The 23221-nt window shown below is 36.5% G+C and overlaps 1 protein-coding gene across 13 annotated transcripts in view; it reads right to left on the reverse strand.

Moving 5' to 3' along the window:
- Window positions 1-23221, reverse strand: part of TMEM232 (transmembrane protein 232) — a 332283-nt gene that overhangs the window by 297539 nt on the left and 11523 nt on the right. For 2 of the 13 annotated variants that reach the window (XM_054555805.2, XM_054555799.2), the window contains exon 1: window positions 22294-23007. The exons of 10 other annotated variants lie outside the window; for them this stretch is intronic. The gene's annotated coding sequence lies outside the window, so the exon portion shown is untranslated. Of the gene's footprint in view, window positions 1-22249; window positions 23008-23221 lie in introns of those variants that run through there. One more of the 13 variants, XM_054555800.2, reaches the window with a different exon arrangement.

A 23221-nucleotide genomic window follows, 5' to 3' on the forward strand; every position in this document is an offset into this window, starting at 1 on the left:
TAATCACTGTGCAACTAAACTTGATGCGGTTGACTCCTGATGTTACATTTCTCATTTAAAGAAAACTCCAACACCTGAATGGACTTCTGAGTCTACCAGAGATCTCCAGTTAAAGACCTCTAAGATTCCTGAGCCCTTCAAGGAAGGAAAGTAGATGACATCTGAGTAAACAGCGTTTTCCAAAATACTGGACCAGGTCTGTACTCATGTCAATTTTTTTAACATATACCTTTTGTTTTTGTATTTTCGTTATGATGACTGAATATCTGGTAATTCCCCCTCCTTTGCTTGATTCCTATTTCTCTTACTAGGAAACCACTAATCTAATTAATATGGAAGTAGGGCAAACCTTTATTTTTCATTATCAAGTGGACATTGAAACCCTGATGTCAAGTTTTTGTAATTAGCCCAGTGCTCCTAGAGCATCTTCTTTTTAGGTATAAGATACTATCAGGGCCCCCGTTTAAGGAAACACATCCAGGAAGTTCTTCCCAATTCCATGCCTGATTGGGCAGTTTTTAATACTTTGTGAATAGATCACTGTATTACTATGAATATAGTTAATCAGTTAGTATCCAAAAGCCCTGACAAAATGGAAGACAGCTTCAGCTAGTGTGCCTTGTCATAGTATTTCTTGTTCTGGGGGTCAGGGACCTTATTTTTGTGACTGGAGGTCTATGAAACATTCTAATGAAACTGGGATTCATACAATGGGGATTACTTGGTGAACAAGGATATCACTGAAGGATAATTTGAGGATCCCACCAGAGAGAATGTGGAAAGCCTTTTGGCATATCCAGACTAAACTATATCTACAGGTAACTACTACCCATCTCACCTTAACTTGGAACACCCAACATTTTTGGGTTGTCAACCTGTACCCAAACTGCACTTCTGCTATAAATGCCCAATGGCAACAACGTGTTTGCTGTCTTATCAAACATGTCTTATCGACAACCCAAACATGTTTGATAACACAGCGCTGGCCAACTAAGGTAAAAACAGCATTAGGTGCTATAGGGGCAGGACTTAGGATATTAGGACAAGTTGGGAATGTATTTAATAAAGAAATATATTGACAAGAAGAGTCAATACTTACCAATATAAATAGAAGGAATACTCTTTCAGATGGAATATAAGGGTTGGGAAGCTGTATGGAAAGATAATGATGCTGCTGCTAAGTGGGTAAATCAAACTGATCAAGTAATGAGGAACTATGCCAAAACTCAGCAATGGGAAAAAGCATGTGTCCAAACTCAACAAGGTTTGCTGACCATGCTAATTCAAATGGAAGCACAGTGCCTCTAAAACATGACCAACCATTTTGGATGCAGAAGCACAAGGTATACATTTGTGGAAAAAATATAGACCCTCTTTTTCCTGAAAAATTACTACCAGGGTTAAGCACCCTGCATATACAGTGTGTGTGTGTGTGTGTGTGTGTGTGTATAAAATACTTCAATTTCAGTTCTACATAGTAAAGACATTCAGGAAGAATGGTACTGTCCCCAAAATGTTTGGAATCCTGAAATCACGGACCCTAATTTCAACCCCCCTCCAAAATAATATATGCTATATAAGAAAAGGATGCTTCTGTTGGGAAGGTAAAAAGAATGAGACTATAACTGTTTCAGATCTTGCTTGCAATCAGATAATATTTGATTTAAATTAAACTGCTATTTGGTGTAATACTGGCTTCATAGGGAAGTTACTTCTAGGAAAAAAATAACACTTACAATAATGAAGACATTGATAACCAAGTATTTTGGGAATTTGAACTCGATCCTTCTCAAGCTGTACTCCCAGCAGCAAAAGATTGTCCAAACCAGCGATGAGATATTATAAATGATCAGTTAATTATGGTTCTAAATGAAATCAAAGATATTTTGAGGTACAAATACAAACAAAAAGGAAAAACTTATCTGATCATTCACAGACTACCAAAATGTATGCTCAGGTGATATATGTTCCAACTATCAAAATGTATGTTCTTTTCTATAATACGTTGTTTCTTTTCTATTGTCTTTACCACAGTGGACCTCTCAGTTACTCACTGCATTATTGATTATTTTTCTAATGTTTCTATGTTACAAATGTTACAAATGCTGCAAAGGTTACAAATGTCACAAAAGGAATACAACTCTAACCAAAATTGTAGTTCATCAATTTGAACTCGAGGACACAGAATGCATATAAAGGTGGTCTTCCAATGCCAATTTTGTCTCTTTCCTCTATTTCTGACTGACTGAGGGCTTTTCATTTTTATTTTTAATCTCAAATTCCCAAGAATTATTAAAAGTACATCACATTGAATATTCTTCCACCCAGCTCCTCAAGGAATCTCAGCAATACTGCAGACAATGCAACACATCATCACATCTCAAGAGCTCCTAAAGAAATAATCCCAATGCAGTATCTCATTTCTCTCTGAAATGAAAAGACACCAGCATAGGATAAGAGCCTTTTCACATAATGAAAAGAAATACAGTAGCTTTTGCCTCCTCATTGACATAGCAGATGATGGTGTTTCACATAGGAATTAAAAAGAGAACAAGGGCATTTCAGAATTCCAATTTGATCCCCTAAATGCTATAATTCTAAAAAATGAGACCTGTCCTCTTCAAATCTCTAAATTATTTTATATAGTCTTCAAAGTCCTCCCTTGGATGATATCAACCAAAAGGGAAAAATTTTCAGAAAAATGAATATCCAAATAAAATTGTAAAAGTGGAAGCAAGATGGCAGAATAGAAGCCTACACCACTTGGCACCTCCTCCCTTGCAGGAACACCAAATTTTAACATGTGCACACAGAAAAGCACTATCACAAGAACCAAAAATCAGATGAACAATTACAGTACCTGATTTTAACTTCATATTACTGAAAGAGGCATTGAAGAGGGTCAGAGAGACAGTCATGAACCATCGACACCACACTACCCCATTCCCCAGCCGATGGCACCATGGCACAGAAAAAGAATGTGTGTAATTGGAGGAGGGAGAGTGCAGTGACTGCAGGACTTAATGTTGAACTCAATGCTGCCCTGTCACAGCGGATAACAAAGCTCTGATGGGCTCAGCCAGCACCTGTGCATGAAAGTAGCAGTTGGACCAGACTTAGCTAGAAGGGAATCACCCATCCCAGCAGTTGGAATTTGAGTTTCTTGGCAAGCCTTGGCACCACAGGCCAAAGTGCTCTGCAGTCCTAGATAAACTTGAAAGGTAGTCGTGGACACAAAGACTGCAATTCCTAGGCAACAATTAGTGTTGGGTTGGGCTCAGAGCCAGTGGACTACAGTGGCACCAGCCTAGAGAGGCAACAGCCAGGGCAGCTAAAAGGAATGCTTGCTTCACCCCTCTTCCAACCCCAGGCAGTGCAGCTTGCAGCAATGAAAGAGACTCCTTCCTTCTGCTTAAGAACAGGAGAGTGAAGAGTAAAGGGGACTTTGTCTTACATCTTGGATACCAGCTCAGCCACAATAGGATAGGCACCGTGCAGAGTCATGAGGCTCCTGTTCCAGACCCCAGCTTATGAAGACATTCTTAGACACACCACGGGCCAAAAGGAAACCTGCTGCCTTGAAGGGAAGAACTCAGTCCTGGCAAGATTCATCACCTGCTGACTAAAGAGGCCTTGGGCTCTAAATACCCAACAGAAATATCCAGGTATTATGCCATAAGCCTTGGGTGAGACTCTAAGACATGCTGACTCCAGGTGAGATCCAGTACACTTGCAGTTGTGGTGGTTATAGTAAAAGACTCCTTCTCTCTGTTAAAAAGCAGAGGGGCAAGTAAAGGTGACACTGTCTTGCACTTTAGGTCCCAGCTTGGCCATAGTAGGGATAGAGCAACAAGCAGGCTCTTGGAATCCTGAGTAGTATATATCTGGTGAAAATATCCTTCAAGTATGAAGAAGAAATAAAGACTTTCCAAGGCAAACACAAGTTGAGGGATTTCATCAACACCAGTCCTTTCCTACAAGAAATGCTAAAGGGACTTCTTCAGAGAAAGAAAAGGACATTAATGAGAAACAAGAAATCATGTGAAGGCATAAAATTCACTGGAAATAGTAGGCATGCAGAAAAATTCAGAATATTATAGCATTGTAATTGTGGTATGTAAACTACTCTTAAGTAGAAAATCAAAAAGATGAACCAATCAAAAACAATAACTACAAAACTTTTTGAGACATAGACAGTATAGTAAGACATAAAGAGAAACAATAAAAAGTTAAAAAACAGGTGAATGAAGTTAAAAAGTAGAGTTTTTATTAGTTTTCTTTTTGTATGTTTATTTCGTTATGCAATCAGCACTAAGTTGTCATCAGTTTAAAATAATGGGTTATAAGATAGTATTTGCAAGCCTAATGGTAAGTGCAAATTGAAAAATATACAACAGATTCACAAAAAATAAAAAGCAAGAAATTAAGTCATACCACCAGAGAGAATCAATTTCACTTAAATAAATAAAAACAAAGACAGGAAGAAAGGAAAGAGGGAACAGAAGACCACAAAACAAATAACAAAATGGCAGGAGTAAGTCTCTACTCTTCAACAATAACACTGAATGTAAATGGGGTGAACTCTTCAATAAAAAAAAATATAGTGGCCGAATGGATGAAAAAACAAGACCTAATGATCTCTCCTTTACAAGAAACATACTTCACCCATAAAGATACAAACAGATTCAAAATAAAGAGATGGAAAAAAGATATTCCATGTGAATGAAAACCAAAACACAGAAGGAGTTGCTATACTTATTTAAACAAAATAGAGTTCAAGATAAAAACTGTAAGAAGAGAAAAACAAGGTCATTATTAAATGATAAAGTGGTCAATCCAGCAAGATGATATAAAAATTGGAAATATATATGCACCTAAAACTGGAGCACACAGATATATAAGGCAAATGTTATCAGAGCTAAAGAGAGAACTAGATCTCAGTGAATGAATAGCTGGAGACTTCGATACCCCACTTTCAGCATTAGACAGATCTTCCAAACAGAAAATCGACAAAGAAACATCAAATTTAATTAGCACTATAGGACAAATGGACCTAATAAATATTTACAGAACATTTCATCCAACAGCTGCAGAATATACATTCTTCTCTTCAGCACATGGATCATTCTCTAGAATAGACCATATGTTAGGTCACAGAATTGGGTCCAAAAAATTCAAAAAAAATGAAATTGTAATCAGGCATCTTCTCTGAACACAATGGAATCCAACTAGAAATCAATAGAAGAGGAATTTTGGAAACTATACAAACACATGAAAATTAAACGATGTGCACCTGAATAACAAGTGGGTCAATGAAGAAATTAAGGTGGAAATTTAAAAATTTATTGAAACAAACGTTAATGGAAACACAACATACCAAAATCTATGGGATATAATGACAGCAGTACTAAGAGGGGAATTTATTGCTATAAATGTCTACATCAAAAAAGAAGAAAAACTTCAAATAAGTAACTTAATGATGCATCTTAAAGAACTAGAAAAGCAAGAGCCAATCAAACCCAAAATTAGTAGAAGAAAAGAAATGAGACATGCTGACTCCAGGTGAGACCCAGTCTAATCTAAAGATTACAGCAAAAATAAGTGACTTTGAAATGAAGAAAAAAATTTAAAAAAATCAATTACCATGAAAGCCAGTTTTTTGAAAAGATAAACAAACTCAGAAAACCTTTAGTTAGACAAATGAAGAAAAAAAAGGTAGACGACTCAAATAAAATCAGAGATGAAAAAAGAGACACTGCAATAGATACTGCAGAAATTCAAAGGATCATTAATGGCTACTATGAGCAACTCTATGCCAAAAAATCAGAAAATCTAGAGGAAATAAATTGCTAAACACATACAACCTACCAAGATTGAACCATGAAGAAATTCTTAATCTGAACAGACCAATAACAAGCAATAACATCAAATCCATAATAAAATGTCTTCCAGTGCAGGACTCAATGGTTTCACTGCTGAATTCTATCAAATATTTAAAGAAGAATACTGCTGTACTCGAACTATTCCAAAAAATATAGGAGGAAGGAATATCTCTAAACTCGTTCTATGAGGCCAGTATTACTCTCATAGCAAAATCAGACAAAGACATATTAAAAACAAAAAACTACAGGCCAATATTTCTGATGTACATTGATGCAAAAATCCTCAACAATATCTAGCAAACCAATGTCAGTGATACATTAGAAAGATTATTCGTCATGACAAAGAGAAATTTATCCAGGGATGCAAAGATGCTTCCATGTATGCAAATCAATCAATGTGACACACTATATCAATAGAATAAAGGACAAAAACAATACAATTATTTCAACTGGTGAGATGATTGATAAAAATCAACATCCTTTCATGATAAAATTCAACATCTTTCATGATAAAAACCCTTGAAAAAACTGGGTATAGAAGGAACATACCTCAACATAATAAAAGCCACGTATTTCAGACTTGCAGCTAGTATCACACTGAATGGGGAAAAATGGAAAGAGCCTTTCCTCTAAAATCTGGGACATGACAAGGATGCCCACTTTCACCATTGTTATTCAACATAGTACTGGAAGTCTTAGCTAGAGCAATCAGACAAGAGAAAGAAACAAAGGGCATCCAAATTGGAAAGAAAGAAATCAAATTATCCTTGCTTGCAAATGATATGACCTTGTATTTGGAAGAATCTAAAGACTTCACCAAAAAACGATTAGAACTGATGAACAAATTCAGTAAAGTTGCAGAATACAAATCAACACACAAAAATCAGTAGCATTTCAATATGCCAACAGTGAAGAATGTGAAAGAGAAATCATGAAAGCAATTCCATTTACAAGAGGTACAAATAAAATTAAATACCTAGGTATTAACCAAAGAAACAAAAGATCTCTATAATGAAAATTACAAAACATTGGTGAAAGAAATTGAAGAGGAGACACAAAAAAACTGAAATATATTTCACGTTCATGGATTGGAAGAATCAATATTGTTAAAATGTCCACAGTACCGTACACAATCTACAGATTCAATGCAATCCCTATCAAAATACCAATGAAATTCTTCAGACTAATAGAAAAAAACTATCCTAAAATTTATATGAAACCACAAAAGACCCAGAATGGCCAAAGCTATTCCTAGAAAAAAGAACAAAACTGGAGGAATCACATTAACTGACTTCAAATTATACTACAGAGCTTCAAATATACTTCAAATTATACTATAGGAACCAAAACAGCATGGTATTGGCATAAAAACAGACACATAGACCAATGGAGCAGAAGAGAGAATCCAGAAACAAGTCCACACACCTACAATGAACTCATTTTTGACAAAGGTGCCAAGAATATACACTGGGTAAAAGACAGTCTCTTCAATAAGTAGTGCTGGGAAAACTGGATGTCCATAAGCAAAAGAATGAAACAAGACCCCTGTCTCTTGAAATATACAAAAGTCAAACCAAAATAGATTAAAGAGTTACATTTAAGAATCAAACTCTGGGCTGGGTGTGGTGGCTCATGCCTGTAATCCCAGCACTTTGGGAGGCCGAGGTGGGCAGATCACGAAGTCAGGAGAACGAGACCATCCCGGCTAACACAGTAAAAACCTGTCTCTACTAAAAATACAAAAAATTAGCCGGGCGTGGTGGCACCTGTAGTCCCAGCTATTCAGGAGGCTGAGGCAGGAGAATGGCGTGAACCTGGGAGGCAGAGCTTGCAGTGAGCAGAGTTCACGACACTGCACTCCAGCCTGGGCAACAGAGTGAGACTCCATCTCAAAAAAAAAAAAAAAAAAAAAGCAAACTCTGAAACTACTACAAGAAAACCTTCAAGAAACTCTCCAGGACATTGGTCTGGGCAAAAATTTATTAATACCCCATGAACACAGGCAACCAAAGCAAAAGTAGCCATATGTGATCACATCAAGTTAAAAAGCTTCTGCACAGCAAAGAAAACAATCAACAAAGAGACCACCTAAAGAACAAAATAGTTGCCAACTATCCATCTGACAAGGGTTTAATAACCAGAATACATAAGGAGCTCAAACAGCTCTACAGGAAACAAAATCTAATAATCTAATCAAAAAGTGGGCAAAATATCTGAATAGATATTTTTCAAAAGAAGTCACATAAAAGGCAAAAACTCATATAAAAAGGTGTTCAACATCATTGATCATCAGAGAAATGCAAATCAAAACCTTTTACCCTATATACAGTGGTAACCACATATTTGCTTTACCTTGTGTATAAAGTCCCTGACCACCAATCAAAATGGAAAGAACGTCCCCTTTGTTTCACTGCTCCCCTTCCCCAATTTTCAATGTATCAAAATATATAAATATTGTGTTTTGTATAGCCCACTCGAGGAGATACAATATCACCCATTTAAAATGGCTCTTGTCCAAAAGACATGCAATAACAAATGCTGGAGAGAATGTGGAGAAAAGGGAGCCCACCATACCTTGTTGGTGGGAATGTAAATTAGTACAACTACTATGGAGAACATTTTGAAGGTTCCTCAAAAAACTAAAAATAGAGCTACCATAACATCTAGCAATATAACTGCTGTGTATATACCCGAAAGAAGGGAAATTAGTATATCAAAAAGATATCTGCACTCTCATGTTTGCTATAACACTGTTCACAAAGCCAAGATTTGGAAGCAACCTAAGCGTCCATCAACAGATGAGTGGATAAAGAAAATGTTTTTACATACAATGGAGTAGTATTCAGCCATAAAAAGGAATTAGATCCTCTAATTTGCAACAATATGGATAGTCATTATGTTAAGTGAAAAAAAAACAGGCACAGAAAGACAAACATCACAAGTTTTCACTTATTTGTGGGATCTAAGATTCAAAACAGTTGAACTCATGGAGATAGTACAAGGATTGTTAGTATAGGCTGGGAAAGGTGGTAAGTGGTGGGACAGAAGTGAGGATGGTTAATAAGTGCAAAATATATATATATAAAGAATGAGTAAGACCTAGTATTTGATAGTACAATGGGCTTACTATAGTCAATAATAATTTAATTATACATTTAAAAATAACTAAAGGACTATAATTGGATTGTTTGTAACTCAAAGTATAAATGCTGAGGAGATAGATTCCCCATTTAGCACATTGTGATTATTATGCATTGCAAGCCTGTATCAAAATATAATATGTGTCCCATAAATATATACACCTACTATGCACCCATAAGAAAAAAAAATAAGACTTAAGTTCATGAGCTAAAGCAATAAAGCTATTCATTTCAAAATTTGAAAAAAAAATTTTAAGTGACCCAAGATGGCTGCTGATTTGACATACAGATAACAAAAACTAGGCCTATAAACTAAAGCTTGTTAACAAAAGACCACGAGATCTATGGAGAAAAGACAGCTTTATCTTCTTAAAAAAAAAAATCAATCTTCAGATTGGGGAGATGCAGCCTTCTGTAAAACAGAAGTACACTCCCAAGCTGGGTGGCAGAGAGTTAGAAATTATAAAGGCAAACTGCAGTGCAAAGAACTGTAGTCAGTGCAGTGAGGAACAGTCTTGATAGGAAGACTTAAACCCAAAATCACCAGCCTCTCTTAGTTGGCTGGTTCCAGGTGGTTGGTGGGTTGGCATCAGGTGGTCTTTAATGGTCAGTTGAAGAATTCCCAGCTGCAGTTGTTTCTCAGGAACTATTCCTTGACTTGGTTGCAGAAAAACAAATTTTGCAACACTTTCTAAGGACAGAGAGTGTGACTGCACCCCTCACCCTGCCATGGACTCTTGGGTCTCCTTTTACTTTTGAGCCACAGGAAGTTTATCTTGTCTGTTAACTGAGAGCATAATTTGGCAAGTTGGAACTCCCTGCTGCAGGGCTGGAGGCTGTCAAATATTTCATTGACATGTACTGATTACAACCTTGTCCATCAGATAAAACAGGATATAATCAATCATCTCCCTCCAGAGACTAGGACACCTATATGCTCATTAACCCTATATACAGTGGTAACCACATATTTGCTTTATCTTGTGTATAAAGTCTCTGAGCACCGATAAAAATAGAAAGAATGTCACCTTTGTTTCACTGCTCCCCTTCTCCTATTTTCTGTGTAACAGAACTGTGCCTTGTATAGCCCACTCGAGGACATATTCTCAGTCTGGGGTAAGTTTGTGTTTCCCAGGCTATTAATCCTCGAAATTGGCTTAGAATAAAATTAACTTAAAATTTCTTTAAGGTGTAATGTCTGTTATTTAACCTTTTAGTTGACACAACGTCCAATATACAATGTGAAATACACACACACACACAAACTAAAAATAAAGAATTGTTTTTGACCAGTTTATATTTAGCACTACCAAAGAGAATTCAAATTATTCATTTTCAGTGACTGTCATTTAGAAAACTCAATTTGATTTAGTTTTCACAAAACATAAAAGTGCTAATAATGTTTGAGATTTCTGTATTTGAGAGATACAAATATAATTAAAATATGGTGCCTTTCCTTCGGAAATTAAATCTAGAGAAAAAGGACTGACCTATAAACCAACATTATCACATCTGAAGATCCTAAATTCCATGATAATGCTGGGGTGATTTTAGGAGAATAACCCAAGAAAAAAGTTTGATTAATATCGCATTCTGTAAAAGTATGACAAGAGCTAGAGAATAGACAAATATAAATTTAAATATGAATAAGACATATTTTATACATATCTGTCTCTTAATAGGGCTCCTTGTCTATTTTGGCCCTTCATTCAAAGAATATAAATAACTTTATCCAATAAACAATATACCTAAAATTTGAAAGTAGCTAAAAATACAATTCTTTCTCTTCAAAACCATAAAAGAATATGAAGGCTTTTAATTGTTTTATAATCTAACCAGCCTAAATCAATGTCATTTAGGTCATTCATGAAGGAGCGAAGGAATCAATAGAGATGAAACAGTAATTAAAGAAATTATGAAAAAAAATCCATAGGCTGAAGAAATATAAATTTTGTAATTAAAAGGACTAAGAAAAGCAAGCAAAAGTATAGAGACTAAATGTAAATGACCAGTGAACATAAGAAATAATACTAAACTGAATAGAGGAAATGATTGATTTGTGGCTCACTAAACAAGACAGAATTGATCATGAAGAACTGAACACTGAATGTCAGTGTAAATATTCAAAAGATTGGTTGTAGAAAGTTAGGAAGCTTCTTGATATAAAATATCTGAATATCTTTATGAAAAAACATTCTGCTGACAATTACATTAATACATTTTCTAAGGTGATATCTGATGAAAGCTACAAACCAAAAATAAAATTCTAATCCCACTTCCATCCTAACCATCTGAATGGACTCCTTCCTCTCTGCCAGGGCACTCCAGAGTTAACCTAAAAGACTGGTTCAGGCCATGATGGAAAGCAGGGGGCGGTCAGACACGCCTCATTACACCCTCCTCCCTTTTGGAATGCAGGGAAGGCTGGCCAGCATTTAACATCAACACAGACCTTAAGTCTGATAAGAAATATTTACAATCTATTCTCTCTGAAGTCTGCTACCTGGAGAATTTGTCTACATGATAAAACTTTGGTTGCTATAACCTCTTATTATAAACCAGACATTCCTTTCTACTGATAATAACTCTTTCAACCAATTGCCAATCAGAAAATTTTTAAATCTACCTATGTCCTGGAACCCACCACTCCCAGCTTTGAGTTGTCCCACCTTCCTAGACCAAGCCAATGTATATCTTAATTGTATTTGATTGATGTCTCGTGTCTCCCTAAAATGTATAAAACCAAGCTGTACCCTCACCACCTCAGGCACATATTCTTAGGGTCTCCTGAGGACTGTGTCATGGGCCATGGGCACTCATATTTGGCTCAGAATACATTTCTTCAAATATTTTACAGCAGGGTGCCCCAATCTTTTTGGCACCAGAGACCAGTTTGGTGGAAGAAAATTTTTCCACAGATGGGGTGGGAGAATTATTTCCAGATGATTCAAGTGCATTCCATTTATGATGCACTTTATTTCTATTATTGTTACATTGTAATTAATAATGAAATAATTATACAACTCCCCATAATGTAGAATCAGTGGGAGCCATAAGCTTGTTTTCCTGCAACCAGACGGTTCCATCTGGTGGCGATGGGAAACAGTGACAGATCATCATTCATTAGATTCTCATAAGGAGCTCGCAACCAAGATCTCTTGCATGCACAGTTCACAATAGAGTTTGCACTCCTATGAGAATCTAATGCTGCTGCTAATCTGACAGGAGGCAGAGCTCAAGTGGTAATGTAAGCAAAGGGGACTGGCTATAAATACAGACAAAACTTCATTTGCTCACTCACCGCTCACCTCTTGCTGTGGTTACTAACAGGCCACAGCATTAGTCTGTGGCCAGGAGTATGGAGATCCCTGTTTTACAGATTGTCACTCTTTTTGCCAACTAAACCTTAGTCCTAAACTTGAAGAAACAGTTCTGTAGTGGTGCTGTGTTTTAGAAGAACATTAACCATGACTGAGGAAGGAAAGCTACAGGTTTTAAGGACACTAAGCACTGGTTGGCTTTTTTTGTGTGTGTGTAGCAATGGTACAGGATAAACTGGACAGTAATTAGAAAAAGCAAATGCACACAGTGTATGAAATATATAGCAATTTGTCTATCCATCACTAAGTAGACAATAAAGTAGGGATAATCAGAGAAGTATTTCTAGACTAGCTGAAAGACCACTTTGTACCAGGGACATGAGGTCATTATAGGCAATCTGGACTAGAACAAAAACGGTAAAATTTATTCTTCTCAGACAACTGCTCTTTATATCTCCTGGCCCTCTTGTAAAAAGTAACATTTTCAGTATTTGTTACCCCACCGCCCCCCCTCCCCCGCCACACACACACACAATGTAACATCCGTGACAAAGACATATGGCCATGAAATTTTATATCCTATTAATAAAAGTATAAAGTTTTCTTTAACTGTGGGCTAGCTGTAGTTAACAGAGGTCCAAGAATCCAAGATCTGAATGAGTTCAGTATTAATGATGCCACTTACTCTGTTGCTAATACTTGGACCCATGCTGATTTGACATGGTCCTTGAAAAAGTCATTTAAAAGGCCAACTGTCAAAGTATTAACTCATTACTCAGTAATTCTGCTTCCATCACATCATAAGATGCTCAAATCCCATCTGACAACAAAGAGAGCAAAACTGATATGTCCTCTTGCCCAATGTCCTTAAGCAACCTAAGGTACGATTTAAAAGTCATTGTGTTTATATACAGGTCTGATATGATTTGGCTCTGTCCCCACCCAAATCTCATCTTGAATTGTAACCTCCATAATCCTCACATGTTGAGAGAGGAACTTGGTGGGAGGTGATTGGATCATGGGGTGGTTTCTTCCATGCTGTTCTCATAATAATGAGGGAGTTATCAGGAGATGTGATGGTTTTATAAGGGGCTCTTCCCCTTTCACTCACTCTTCTCTCTCCTGCCACCATGTGAAGAAGGTCCTTGCTTCCCCTTTGCTTTCTGCCACAATTGCATGTTTCCTGAGGCCTCCCCAGCCATGTGGAACTGTGAGTCAATTAAACCTCTTTCCTTTATAAATTACCCAGTCTCAGGTAGTATGTGTATAGCAGTGAAAATGGACTAACACAAGGTCTTTAACTTAGTTCGAATCTGTATGTGTTTAAAAGTACATCGAATATTTTTCTTAGAACTAAGAAGGATCCGAATATTTTCGGTCTTTAATTATCCAATTATTTCACTTGTCAGTTTATTTCTATACAAACTGTAATATTAAAATTATACATATTTGTCAAATTTAGCATAAATCTACATATATTTGTTTGCAAATATGTTTATGTATTTGATTACAGAGTGCCGTGTTAGATAGACTTCATTGGGGATATTCTGTGTTATCAATTTAAAAATCAGAAAAAATCTGAATTCCAAAAGTCTACCTCCAAGGCTTTCAGATAGGTGATTAAGAATTGTATCCATACCAGGATTATTACGAAGTTTTCAAAACAGAATACATTTTAAGGTGAAAATATTAAATTGCAGAATTATATTGATGAGAAGCATTTCTGGATAGCTGTTAATCTTATTTATGTTCTTTGTATGTGATGAGTGAGAAGCATTTCTGGATAGCTGTTAATCTTATTTATGTTCTTTGTATGTGATGAGTCATTTTCTCTTGCTGCTTTCCAGATTTTCTCTTTGCAGTTAGCTTGCAGCATTTCTCCTATGAAAAGTCTGAGAGTGGATCTCTTCTGTATTTATCCTAATTGGAGTTCACTGAGCTTCTTAGGTGTGAAGATTAATATTTTTTAGTGTTTGTGAAGTTTTTTGCCATTATCTCCTTGAATATTTTTTATACTCCTTTCTCTTTCTCTTCTCCTTCTAACACTCCCATTACATGAAAGTTGGTGTGCTTAAAGGTTACCATATTTCTCTAAGGGTTCTATTCATTTTTTTCATTTTGTTTCTTCTCTTTTCTTTGGATTGCACTGAACTCTATTATTGTATCTTCAAGTACACTGATTATTTAGCCTGCCAGTTCAAATCTATGATTGAGACCCTCTAATAAATTTCAACTCCAGAATTTCCATTTATTTCATGGAATATAGTTCATATATACAGTTATGTGTCACTTAATGATGGAGATATGTTCTGAAAAACGAGTTGTGAGGCAATTTTGCCATTGTGCAAACATCAAAGAGTCTACTTACACAAACCTGGATAGTAGCACCTACTACACACCTAGGCTTTATAGTTTGCCATGATAGTCTTATGGGACCACTGTCATATATGCAATCATCTTTGACTGAAATACTATGCAGCACATGACTGTGTGTGTATATATATGTATACATGTGTCATGTGCTGCATATATATGTGCTGTATATAGATATATACACACACACGCATATATAATTATGCATGTGTGTAAAATTTCAATCTTTTCTCTTTATTGACATTCTCTATTTGAGGAGACATTCTGTTCATATCTTCCTTTAACTCTTTAAATATGGTTTCCTCTAGTTGTCTGGACGTATTTATAATGGCTATTTCAAAGTCTTTAATAAATCTGACATCTGGTCCTTTTTCCAGGCAGTTTTTGCAGCATTTTTCCCCCTCCTGTATATGAGTCACACTTTCCTGCTTCTTTAGATGTCTTATAATTTTTGCTGGAAATTGGTTATTTTAGGGAATATATTGTAGCAATTCTGGGTACAGATTTGCTTCCTCCCTCTTCTGAGCTTGTTTTTGTTATTGTTTGCTTATTTTGTGACTTGGCTAGGATATTTTGGTAAATTATATTTTTTCCACTCTGTGAAGCTTTTGATGCCACTCTTCAGAGGGTACAGCCTTGGGCATTCACATTGTCACCCTGGGATGACAGTGAATTTGGCAAGGCTCTCTTTGTCTTTTTTCCCTACTCTCTCTGTTAAACTGTGTGCCTCATTCTGTGTTACATGCCAGCCCATTAGTCTCCAGTAATTATCAACTAATTACTCTATTGTTTTAAAAAATGCTCTAGAGTATAAATTGCTCAGCAGTCTGATCCAATTAAATTCAGGCAGAGACAGTTTTAAGGGCTCTTCTTAGTTGTCCCTTGTTCTGGTTATCTCTGGTGAACTAGATGTCCTGAAGTTCAGCTTGTTGCTCTTAATTTAGAGAAGAAATTATTTTCAAGAGCAGCATTAGGCTTGAACCTTATGTTTCAAATAAAGTTAGTTTCTTTGGGGAGGATTTCAGAGTTTTTTCTTACAGACTGCCTTTTCCCCTGGGCAGTCTCCAAGCCACTATTCTAGGAGCTGAGCAGAGCAGTAGCTTTCAGTCTTCTTGGCTTGCCTCTTCTCTTGTGAAACCTCTCTCCTATAAAAAGTTGCAATGAGGGAAATTAGGGTATCAATATTCTTGTCTTGCTGAACCTAATATAAAGCCTCTTTCTTATGCATGAAGACTGGGTGAAGTAAGACAGCCCCCAGCCTCTCAGCCACAATCACCAGGAAATTAGTCTTTTAAATTTGAGTTGACGGGGATTAGAAATGCTGGCAGACTGCCCCTACTAATAAGATACAGTAACCCTTGATTGGAAGCTTAGGGGAAAGGGAGTCCCATCATGTTGGCCACATCTGCACAAAGTTCAGCTTACCTTATGTTGCACTTGAGGGGAAGATGGAATGAGTCATGACTCAAGTGGAAATCTCTGTAATAGTTCATTGTTTAAGAGTTATTTTGATGCCAGCCTTCAAGATTTTTTCCCACTTTACTACATTCATTTTTGTCCAAATCAACATTTGGCCCAACTTCTCATATAGAATAGCTTGCTTTCAAGTAAATTTATTCCAAATTACTTCAGATAAAATCATACACTTTCTGGACTAGAAGCTTGACTGAGTGCTTTGTGCTATATTATGCTTCTTCCTATTAATATACCACTCCATGTTAATACATGCTCAACTGTTGATGCACTGTCATTTATAAAAGTCTTTCAGATGAGTTCCAAAAATAAATATAAGAGAAAATTAAATTTTAAACTGGCAAAAAATAGGTAAGAACAAAATAGGGTAAGAAAGTGAGATATAGTGAGATGAACATACAAAATCTATGCCACAAATTCATATATACTCACTTGCTAAAGGTATAGTATACACTCATCTTAAAATAATGCTCAAAGCCACAGTTTACTGCTTAAAAACAAACCAGTTGTAGGGGAAAAAGTTATTCCCGGTAAAGTTATAAGACAATTTTTCTAAAGCCATCATAAAGAAGATAGAATATAATGTAATGAATAACCTCCTGAAGGTAAAAATAATACACAGTTTCATGGGGCAGTCTTTTACACTCAATATAAATATATGACATTACAACAAACACTGATAGATTTTGTGTGACACCAATAAAATGTAGCCCTGGCATTCAGCTTTCTAATGGTCTGGCTGCTGCAGAAACAAGTTTTTTGTGTGTGTTTTAAGAAGTGGTTCTATCATGGGCAATACTACCTTCTAGGTAACATCTAGAAATGCATGGATGTGCTTCTGTTTGTCATAATGTCTAGGGTTCTGATGACGGACATTCAGTGCCCAGGGTCCAGAGTTGCTAAATATATTGCTCAATTCCGAGAGAGTACCTCATAAGTAAGAACTGCTGTTCTCAAGATAACAGTATCACAACCTCTCCTGCCTTGAGAAATACTAATCTAGAATTTTGAATTTCAAGCTATGTTCCACAGAAATGACTCATAAGCTATATGTGTGAGACGTGTGAGTTTGCATATCATGTGTGTGTGTGTTTGTGTATATATATATATATATATATATCTATCTGTGTGTGTTAGTGTTTGGGAAGTAAGAGGGGGTGGGTCTGCCTCCCTAGACTGACCAGAGCAGCTCCATTTTTACCTGTTTTGTATATTAGACATCCGAATAAGAAAGATGTAGTTTAAAACAAGAAGAAAAATATAATTTTATTCATCAGAATCCCAGGGTGGCTTAGAAAAAGGAATCTCAGAAGAGGCAGCTGTGGCAGAGACGCAGAAGCACATCTATGCATTTATGTTGCCTAGCAGGTGGCACTGCCCCTGATAGTTAGAATCACTTCTTAAAACACATAAAAATATTATTTCTGCAGCAGCCAAACCATTAGAGTGCTGAATTCCAGGGTAGTATTTTACTGATATCACATAAAACATTGTCAGGGGTTGGAGGTTAAGTGGAAGGCTGCAAAAGATAGAGATGTGGTAGGGTGGAATTGGAAGACAGAATGAGAGAAGAAAGGACATGGCAGAAATAAAAGTTCTTATAATGAAATCACCTTTTCCCCTACATCTTTAGAAAAATAAACTCACAAAAGGCTTGGCTGTTGTATTAATTATCTAATTTGTATAACAAATCACTCCAAAACTCACTGCCATTTATTATCTCTCACAGTCCCTCTGGGTTAGGAATTTGTTAGTGGCATGGCTGGGTATAACTGGCTCATGGTTTCTCATGAAGTTGCAGTCAAATGGCAGCTGCAGGTTCAGTCAGTCAGCTAGGGGTTCCAGTCATCTAAAGATTTGACTAGGATTGTAGGATCCACTTCCAGGGTGGTTTGTTCACTACATGGCTGTCAAGTAAACACTGGCTGTTGTAGCAGGCCTCAGTTCCTCTTCATGTGGAAGTCTCCTCAGAGCTTCCTGTGTGCTCTCATGAAGGCTGGCTTCCCCCAGAGAGAACAATCCAAGAAACCAAAATGAAAGCTTAAATACCTTTATACCTAGCCTTGCAAAGCCTGTATCATTACTTTACTGCCACCACATTTTATTGGTCATACAGATGGGCCATGATTCAATGTGAGTAGGAGCTACAAAAGGGTGTGAACGTCAAGAGGCAAAGATTATTGGGAGCATCTTAGAGGCTGGCTACCACAGCCATAGTACTTTTTATATGCTTGTTTGTATATCTGTCTGTATGTTAGTGGAAGTGAACAAATCCAGGAGCAGAAGTAGACACAGAGTTAATTCTTTTTATTTACTGTTGAATTCAATTTTCTAATATTTTGTTGAGGCTACTTGGATATATTTTCATGAGAGATACTGGTCTGTAGTTTTCTTTTCTTATAATGTCTTTGTCTTATTTTGGCATTAGGGTAATGCTGGCCTGAAAGAATGAGTTAGGAAGTATTTCCTTTGCTTCTATCTTCTGAAAGAAACTTGCAGACAATTGATATAATTTCTTCCTTAAATGTTTGGTAAAATTCACCAGTGAACCCATCTGGGCCTGGTACTTTCTGTTTCAGAAGGCTATTAATTATTGATTCCATTTCTTTAATAGTTATAGGTCTATTCAGATTATCTATTTTCTCCTTTGTGAGTTTTGGCAGTGGTTACTATTTTTAATTGAAATTCCTTTAAGGCATTAGACCAGTTGACACATAACCTGAAGTCTATGTGTTCAATCAGAAACATATCTCAAATGTAAGAGACAGGTGGGGCTGTGTGTTTTCCTGTTTGGCAAAATATCTATTATATTTTTCTATCAATGTAATAGAGTTCAAATATAATAAATCATGGCTACTTCTTGGCTAGTACACTGATCACGAGTTGTTTATATTTGGGGGCCTACTGAGATTATTATCCATGGGTACCATTATGTTTAAATTAGACTCTAAATGAGTACCCTGAAAATCTCAAAATCTGTATAGACTGTTAGCTATTAGCAAAGCATTACTTCTGTTTACACAACTCTTCCTATATATATTATCATCTATACTCCTAGGGACTGCTATATCTCTTGGTACCACTAGCTTCCTATCCAATATTCACTCTTCCATTGTTTTATTAAAGCAACCCTAATTTTGTTTGGAGCAGCAAAGTCTCTGGCTAAAAAACATTTCTTCTGAAGCTTTCTTTGCAACTATAAGTTCTAGCTAAAGCTTAGTAGGAGATGTTGGTAAAGTTCACTTTCATGATAGAGGCACAGTACCTTCTTCCTTGTCCCTTCCTAATTTCTTTTACCTCCCTGGATGACAGACATAAGAATGGTGATAGAACAGTCACCTTGCTATCAAGAGATGACCAGGAAGATGAAAACCACATACAAAAATGATGGGACACAAAGACAGAAGCCTGGAACATTTATGGCATTAGAGATGAACCACAAAAACTCTGAGATTCCTACTTTTTGTCTTCTTGTTATTTGAGAAAATAAATCCCTATTTAGTCAAGTTGTTGGAGATGATTTTCTGTTATATTCCATCAAGTACAATCCTAGGATATCTCATACCTTCCTGAAAACCCTAGTTCAAACCTATTTCTTCAGTAAGCCTTCTGGGATGTAATAATAATAACTCTTGCATGGGACTTTATTGTTTGCAAAGTACTTTCACATACTTTGTATCTTTCAATATTCATATCAGTCCTGTGGCCAGAATACCCTTCTCTTCATATTCTCACCTCTCTGGAGTCGATGCCATCCATTCCTATGCTGTAAACCGCACTGTAGAACAATGACTCCCAAGCACCTGCCTCCAATCTTGACCTCTCTTGGGCTCTAGATTTATTTTCCAACTGAATTCTGGGCACCCAGCTCAAAGACGAGTACTTGAAAAATCTAAACTGTCTATAACTTAACCTGTTATTTTCTCATTTCAGGTCCCTAAACACTGCTCTTAATCCAGTATTATTTTAATAAATCTCAGTTAATATAATCACTCAAACTGACAAGCTAGAAATTTCAGTTATCCTCAATTCCATGCTCTCTATAACTTCCCAAAACAATCAGTAATCAAATCCTAGATCACGGCCACTGCCATGAGATTAGGTTCTCATCATTTTTCTGGTAGACTACTGTTAAAATCATTTAACTGGCCTTCTGCAGAAAGGCATCCTAAAAGATAAATCAACTATTTTTATTTATTCATTCACCAAATAGTTAAATGACGAGCCTTCTGCAGAAAGGAACTCTAAAAGAGAAATCAATTATCTTTTATTTATTCATTCACTAGATAGGTATAGAGCACCTGCTACATAATAAATATTATAATGTTAAAAATATGGTTTCAACAAAAAAATTTGTCATGTTGTAGTAAGAAGCTAGTAATCCTAAAGTCAATATAGATTTAGCAAGTGATTTATTATATTACTGTTGAAAATGCAATGAAGGCAATAGGAATAAAATAATTTACTAAGGTGGTATATTTTTTAAAGAGATTTGTTTTCTTTGGTATTGTAATGAATCAGTAGGAAACATTTTAAAGAAATGAATTCATTGGTTTTATGGAAATATAAGCAAAAATAAGAAGTGTGATACATAGTTTAGAACATTAATTTCTAAAATACATTCTGTAAAATACTGCTTCTTGGGATGAAACTACCTCGAAAAGCTTTCTGTTGTGAAATGTTTGAGAAACCACTGGATTAGACAAAAATAAGTAGGTTTGCATATACTAAGATTTCTCAGTGTTAATATGCTCATATATACTCTACATCTCTCTGAGTAGCAGTGTGACATGTAGTTTTTTAAAATTTATTGACTAGAGAAATCTTTAGAACATCATCTCCTAGAACTACATACAGGACATATTTTGGAAAATGTTAAGCATTTGTGAGCAGACACTTTACCAGGAGCTCTGGATGGACAATGAACTTCAAGACAGGAACACTTACCAAATTTATCATAACAATGAATGATCCTGATAATGAATCAGACGTTCAGCAAGAATATAGCACTACTCATTAAGATCATAAGGGTTCATGCAGAATAGGTCTTAGTGAAATAAAAATCTGCTACCTTCAATCAAGTTTGTATGTGGATTACACAAACCAAGAATGTTTATACTTTAAAGAGAAATGTTTCAGCTCATGAAATGGCTCCAGCAGTCTGCCTGGGTGCTTGGCAGTTCATCTGCAACCTGGCACAGACCCAGATTTCTTTTTTTAGTTTTACTATTAATTCTTCATGTATTTTTTTAAAGCTCCAATAAAAATGAGATTTAAAATGTATACTTTAAAAGACAATTTCTGAAAAACAGATAATACTAAAATTATATCAAGACTTTGGAAAGGTAACATGCATTAGAGAATACAAGATTTAGACTCTAACCTGAAGAAGCAAATTATTTGACCAACCAAATGATAGAATTTGTTCAGACATACTGTTAAGATGGTAAGGTAAATAAGAGACTCTTACTACAGTCTTATCCCCTCCTAGAAATTTTTCCTAATAGACAACTTGGATATTTTTCTCAAGACTAACGGCTTTTAAAAATTGTTTTATTACACATCTCCAATATATTCCCCTCTCTCTTTTGCACACACACACACACACACACACACACAGCGCCAAATTTTTGAACCTTCTCTTTTGAAGTCCAAAAGAGTCTTCATACTAAATAAATAATAAATAAATAAAAATCAAAAAGGTGCAATTTCACCAACCACAGAGGATGTGTGAAGACTGGTCTTCTGAATTCAAGGTTGCCCCAGGATAAGCGAGTCCACGGGAGATTAAATGAATTTCCCTATTCATAGCAATAAGAAAGTTCCCACCTCCTTTATTCTCCCCAGCAAAAAAGATTCCCCTATCAAATGACCTGGTGGCTTTTCCAGGATGGACTGCTTAGATTCTTAGGAGGGGCCCAGATGGCAGGCCCAGCCTGGGGTTGCGAGTAGTGTTTCTTCTAACAAAGCTATGGGACCCTGAGAAAGGAGGCTCAGTATTCCCCTGTGCGGATCTTTGTGGGTCTTTCAGTTGCCCTAGGATGGTGAATATGACAATAACCTGAGCTCCCAAATCATCTGAAGCAGGACCTCTTAATCACTCACCGCCGCGCTCTGGGCCGCTGGGAACCAAGGCTGGTTGCTAAGGACGCTGTGGGAGTCGCTCTGAGAGACAGACGTTGCTCTTTTACAGTCTCGTGACCAGGGCTTAGCCAATCAGGACTTATAAGTGAATTTCCACCTGCCCTGCCCCGTCTCCACCACATTTGTGTTCAATTTCGAAAGAATAAATGCAATGTTGTGTGAAAGACCTTTATTCGTTTTTAAAGAACATAGTAATGATTTGTTTCGAATATTGTATATACTTGCATATCCTGCAAGAAGCCACGGCAAGAAGTAGCTTCACAGTGCTTTAATGTCTCCTCAGTGTCTTAATGCTGCTCCCCCAAAACAAACCACCACGCCTATCATACCAAAAGTAGCTATGTCTTTAAATTAAATTGCCGTTCGTAAGTTCTTTTTACATAGAAAATTTGGAGCAGCCAGTGTCCTCAGCACCCGTCAGTGAGTAAACAAAGCACCTAGAATGTTCTGCTATGTACTAACCACCAGAGGGAGAATTTAAACACAAAAGAATGCCTATTTTTAAAGGTAGTATGCAATAGAATTATCTAATATAAGTCCTTTAAAAATCCTTGTAGAATTCCTATGTCTACTAACGAGCAACTGTATATATTTTACAAAGGTTCACCAGCGTAAAATACTATATGGAAGAATAAGGAAGAGCATTTATGATTAAATTCATAGGTAGGCCGGGCGCAGTGGCTCATGCCTGTAATCCCAGCACTTTGGGAGGCCAAGGTGGGCGGATCACGAGGTCAGGAGTTCGAGACCATCCTGGCTAACATGGTGAAACCCGTCTCTACTAAAAATACAAAAGTTAGCCGGGAGTGCTGGTACACACCTATAATCCCAGCTACTCAGGAGGCTGAGGCAGGAGAATTGCTTGGACCCAGGAGGTGGAGGTTGCAGT

The sequence above is a fragment of the Pongo abelii genome, chromosome 4 (assembly GCF_028885655.2).
Source record: "Pongo abelii isolate AG06213 chromosome 4, NHGRI_mPonAbe1-v2.0_pri, whole genome shotgun sequence".
Lineage (NCBI taxonomy): Eukaryota > Metazoa > Chordata > Mammalia > Primates > Hominidae > Pongo > Pongo abelii.